This window comes from Elaeis guineensis, chromosome 14 (genome assembly GCF_000442705.2).
Source record: "Elaeis guineensis isolate ETL-2024a chromosome 14, EG11, whole genome shotgun sequence".
In the NCBI taxonomy this organism is placed as follows: domain Eukaryota; kingdom Viridiplantae; phylum Streptophyta; class Magnoliopsida; order Arecales; family Arecaceae; genus Elaeis; species Elaeis guineensis.
Window position 1 is genome coordinate 58,639,958 of NC_026006.2, and position 5,971 is coordinate 58,645,928.

At 35.7% G+C, this 5,971-nt stretch overlaps 1 non-coding gene across 1 annotated transcript; it reads left to right on the forward strand.

Annotated features, from left to right (window-relative positions):
* Positions 1 to 5,101: 5,101 nt before the first annotated feature.
* On the forward strand, positions 5,102 to 5,207 carry LOC140853906 (small nucleolar RNA R71). Its single transcript, XR_012137048.1, has one exon. It is a non-coding gene; the product is annotated as a small nucleolar RNA R71 (small nucleolar RNA).
* The last annotated feature ends 764 nt before the right edge of the window (positions 5,208 to 5,971 follow it).

The window sequence follows — 5,971 nt, forward strand, 5'->3', positions numbered from 1 at the left end:
TTTGAAGTAATTAAATTAATCTTTTAGATTTAAAAATTAGTATATGTGATATGTCTTATTTCATATTTAGATCTAAAATTAGAATGATTAAAAGTTCACATTAAACTGGTATAAGATTATCCTGGTATGGGGTTTACCCCCTATGTTGAAAAGGTTATCCTAGTTTGATGCGAATCGATTTTTTGAAAAATATTTTTAAAAATATTTTAATCATTATTTTTGATCTGATTATATATATATATTTGATATATATAATTTTAATTTTAGATCTAAAATTTAATATATATGTGATACATGTTTTAGTTTAGATATGAAACTACATATATATGATATATGATATTAGGTTTAGATCTAAAATAGTTTTAAGACCATAAGTCACTAATACATGCAATGAAATATAATCTAAAAATTTTTATTGGATTTAAAATTATATTATTGCATGTGGATATGGGTTGAATAAATTAGGTCTATTGATCAAACTACAATTAAGATCAAATTGATTATATCAAAATAGAATCCGTTGTCGATTTTGAATAGTTGATCGAACCTAATCAATGGTTGATTAGGATTAGGTCAAAGGAGTTCAAAGTCGAGTTTAGTTGTAGTTGGTCACATCAATTCATATTTTGATGTGAATTGATTGACTCAAGATCAAATTTGACTCAGTGGTTTGCATCCATTTCAATAGGTTAATCTGATTGATTCTAATCAACCAATTTGGCATCTAAGACAAGTATTTAGATGGTGGTTATTTAATTGATTCTATTATCTGACCTAGTCAATTTGATTGGTATCCAAGAAAAGCAATGGGGGACCCCCACTTATCATAACTTATCTGGCCATCTTGGGAGATTCAGTTTCGTACTAGGTTACTGATGCATAGTTGTTGATAGCATCAAAAATAACTCTATTCACTACGTAGGTAGGATGAGTCGAGATCGTATCCTCAGAGACCTTGGGCTAAGTTGAGATTACAAAATAAAAGAAAGAAGCATTATTTTGATTTAGAAAATAAATTATTTTAAAATTGATGTAATTAAAAAATAAAGAGCTCGAAAGTTTTGAATTAATTTTGCACTAGCAGAGTTGTATCTCTTTTTTAATTAAATAGATGCGATTAATCTTAGAAAAAATACCTATCTTTCCTCGGCACACCCCGTATCCGTAGATCACGGTATGTCTCTGAAAAGTACTAGGTAAACAACTCTTCTTTCCTCGGTACGCCCCGTACCTGTAGATCACGGTACGTCTCTGAAAAGTAAAAATTATTCCTAATATTAATCTAACAAGAAAGCATAAATAAAAGCATATGAAAGAGAGCAAATAAAGAACTCATGATGATTTAAATAAAAAGCATAATCTTTATTGCATATAAAGAAATACAAGAAAGTTTAGAACAATAAACCATCTCTGTATCGTTACAAAATTTCTTCTCCAGTCCCGAGATTGCTAGCCTAGCTGCTCATGAAGTAGTCCCTTTCTATTCCTCTATGCAAGGCTCTAGAAGAATTTCTGGGCACCCCCTCCAATGAGAGTACAAAAGCCTTTTTATAGGTGTTAGGAGGGAGGAGTTTTACATGGTTTTTCAATGTGGGACTAAAGAAAATACTAAGGACTAAAAGATGGATGGATGAGATGAAAAGATCACAAGCAGATAAAGAAAATATAAATTCTTCCTCTTGAAGTATTTTCAAATATATATTTTTTCCTTTAATTTTCAATCCATCGCCCGTCTGTTCCCACGAACCTGCGCTGCCTCGTGCCCGTTGCCTCGCGCCCACGCTGCCGCTCGTCCATGCCTCCGCGCTCGCCTGCGCACCCGCTCGCATGCGTGACCGCGCGCCTGCATGACCGCACGTCTGCATGACCGTGCGTCTTGCATGACTGCGTGACTGCTCCTTGCCGATTACAAAAAGAAACTTTTGTTTCTTTAAAATGACTTCTATATCCTCTTTAGATTTCTTGCATAGTATCTTCATTTTTTATAATACCGTATGCATCTTTCTTTTTATTTTAATTTTGTTTTAAGTCTAATTTTCTTCAAACTTGAGTCTTTTTGATCTATAAATCGGACTCTTTGTATCGGCGATCACCTTTCCTGTAAAACATAAAAAGAAGCATCAAATTCTTAATAAATAAAATAAATTAAATATAATTTTTTGTTTTAAATGACTTAAATTAAGTGTTTATCACACCTCTCAATTTGAATTTTGCTCGTCTTCGAGTAAAATAGATATATCAGCATTGTGTACCGACTCGATCTTGAATAAAAAGTTAGGTTAGGCATCCCAAAAGGTAGATGATACCTGATCAGATCATTAAAGAGATACTTCATTGGATTATCAATTTGATCTAATTAGTGACTAAGTATTAATTAAAAAAATTTCAAGAGCTTTTCTTTCACCAACTCCCTACTTTACTCTTTAAATCTTCTAACTTAATGTGAGAGAGGTTTATTATCTTCTTGCAATTTAGTCTCCTTATTACCCACTATTTTTTTTTTAATATTACCTACCTTTTTACATGAACCACAACACTTACTTAGGCGAAGGAGCCCGGTTACTCAGTAGGAAACTAATATTTTTTTTTTAAATAAATTTTAAGAAGAATTTTTGCATAACTCGACCTTTCCACCCAATCTCTCATGAAGCAGACTCTTTATTGAGATCAGTAAGAAGAGGGTTGTAGAATCACTTTTAAAATTTGGTCTAGTCTAAACCCTACCATTCATTGAATTTTTTTAATAATTTATTCTTCAGTATTTCTAAAATTATCTTGACCATTAATCATTCATTGATTAGGATGCCTAATTGACTCTTAACCAAAATAAAATTCGGATACATAAAATTAATTATTTCTGACCATACTCGAAGATTTGATTAATTTTCTTCCCCCCCAACTTAATCTACATTGTCCTCAATGGAGTAGGAAAGCAAAGAAAATAAAAGGAGAGAGTGCACCTGGGATAATTTTCCTTCGGAAGTTGAAGATAGCTTCATTGATTAATAGGCTCTTGTTCTAAATTCTTGCAGCTACAGTAAAGTAAAAAAAAAATATGAAATCATTGGGTTGCCTCCCAACAAGCGTTAAGTTTTACGTCTTCAGCCAGACGTCATACATACTTGAGCGTAGTAGGAAGGGGTTTCAATTCTAACGTAGGTGGTGATTCTAAAGATGGGACTATTGATGTATTGGCTAATGTGGGCAATGGCTCATACTTGATTATCCATGGAGGAGTAGTTTTATCGTGTGGTGTATCCAACATGGTGTTAACTTCTTTCATATATCTCTCAAAGTCATACACTCCAAAGTGAGCCAAGCAAGTATCTAAGGGGTCTGGTGCTAGAATTGTGGGTGTTGCATCTTCTATAATGTCTTCTAGTGTATCTACTTCGAAGCAACTATCCATTGATGGTCTTTGGGAAGCACCAAACACATTCAGTCTCAGTTTCTTATTCCCAAACGATACGTCCATGACTTCTGTCCTACAATTAATGCATGCATTTACCGTAGCTAGGAAGGGTCGTCCTAAGATAATAAAAATTTATCTGGGGTTGCCACTTAGTTCCATGTCGAGAACCAGAAAATCTACTGGAAAGTAAAACTCATCTACCTTGATCAAGACATCCTCAAGCATTCCACGTGATTCTTTAATTGATCTGTCGGCTAATTGTAGTGTGATTGATGTGGATTTCAGTTCTTCAAAACCAAAAAGTTCATACACTGAACTAGATAAAAGATTCACACTTGCCCCTAAGTCCAGAAGAGCTTTTTCAATGTGATAATCTCCTATAACACAGAAAATGATGGGAGCTCCTGAGTCCTTAAGCTTTGGAGGAGTGGCATGCTGGACGACAGAACTAGCCTGTTCAGTGAGATGTACTTTCTTTGAAATTTGTGATCTAGATTTACGTTTTTAGGTACACAAATTCTTCAAAAATTTGGCATAAGCAGGGACCTGTTTGATTGCATCTAGAAGGGGAAGATTAATTTGGACTTGCTTAAATAATTCTAACATCTCGTTGAGTCTTCCTCCCTTCTTATCTACAGGAATAGGGGCTTTCAGGGCATCCAGAAATGGGACTTTAGGCAAATAAAATGATTCCGGTGTAGTTGGTTCATTCTCTATTTTAAGGTCCTCCTTGTTCTTGGGTGATTTGACTTCGGTTAGAGGTTTAGGGTCGGTCTCATTGGTTTTACTAGTGTGTTCAATGACCTTCCCACTTCTCAGAGTCATGATTGATTTGGCATGTTCAGAAAAAGCTTCTGGGGTATTAGAACTCTCAATCACAAATTGTCCTCTTGGGTTGCTCTCGGGTTGGCTAGGTAATTTTTCTCCTTCCCTCCTACTGAATGCAGTCGCTAGTTGACCTATTTGGGTATCTAGCTTAGCAATGGATTGTGTGTGGGAGTTAAAGATCTGAGTGTTGACTTCTAATCGTTCTAGTGCTTTCAGAACTTTTTCCTCAAAAGCTGAGCTGTGACCAGTAGTAGATGGTTGAGGAGTATTTTGAAATTGATGGTATGGTCCATGCCTATATGTTGGGTCCTGATATTGAGATCGAGGTGCAGCAGGGCCAACCACTGGTTGTGGTCTCCAGAAAAAATTTGGATGGTTTCTCCAGCCAAGGTTATAAGTGTTCGAATATGGATCATTTCCTGGTTTGCGAGCTTGTTGGACTTGAGCTTGCTGAACCTGCTCGTGCACAAACTCAAGAACTTGAGGTGTGGCTGGGCATTCACTAACAAAATGGTTCAGATTTGCACACAATGCACAAACTTTTGGATTGGGTTAGGTGGAATCGGGGATTGTCCAATATTTAGAAAATGGTCTAATTTTTGGGACAGTTCATCTACCTTACTGTGGATATCCATGACGTTTTCAATCTGATAAATTTTACTTCTTTTTTATTGAAGCATGGGTTGTTCTCTAGAAGTGGCAGACATATGATGTAGGAAATTCTCACTAAGTGTTTCAAAGAGCTGCCAGGCTTCATCCTCACTCTTTAGCATGAATGTCCCACCACATGATGCATCAACCATTTGTCGGTGTTTCTCCGATAAACCATCATAAAAATATTGACAAAGTTGCCATTTAGGGATGGCATGGTGTGGACATTTACGAATGAGGTCCCTTAACCTTTCCCATGTCTCATGAAAAAGTTCACCCTCCAATTGGAAAAAACTAGTGATAGCTTTTCTAATTTGATTTATTTTTTCAATTGAAAAGTATTTCTTGAGAAATTCTCTCCGAAGATGATCCCAAATTGAAATGGTTATAGAGTTTAAGGAGCTTAACCAATGCTTGGCTTTATCCTTAAGTGAGAAAGGAAACAGTTTCAACCTAAGGGCATCATCGGAGAAGTTTTGGATTTTTACTGTAGAACAAATTTCAAGAAATTCATCCAAGTATTTGTATGAGTCCTCGTTACTAAATCCATAGAATGATGGCAATATTTGAATAATGCTAGACTTAATCTCATATTGGTAGCTTCTGCTGGAGGTGCTTGAATGCATGGAGAGTAAGTATACGAGGATGGAGTGAAATATTCTCTCAATGAGCGTGGAGGATTAGCCTCACCAGGTGCAGCCATGTTTCTAACTCGGATAGTCCTAAGAGTCTTTTCTAATTCTTCGTCTAATGGTTGCAAGTTGGGTTTTAGTGATCGTCGACCTAACATGCAACTAAAAGGTCTATGTAGGACTATCCTAATCTGTTAAAGATTTTTTTTTATTAAGAGGAGAAGAGAAGAGAGAAAAGAGTTCTAAAGAAGAGATCCTAAGAAGTCCTAAAACTAATAGAAGAATTAGTTGTGGTTAGATTTTAATTACAATCAAGTTAGCACGTAGTGGACTCTCTATCCTAAAGTTATCCTAGTTCTAGACAGCTCCTAACTGTAGTTAGCCTTCAAGCCCTCCAAGTCGGAGCTTGACCAACCAACTGGCCAGGTAAGTATAAGGTTGGTGGGAG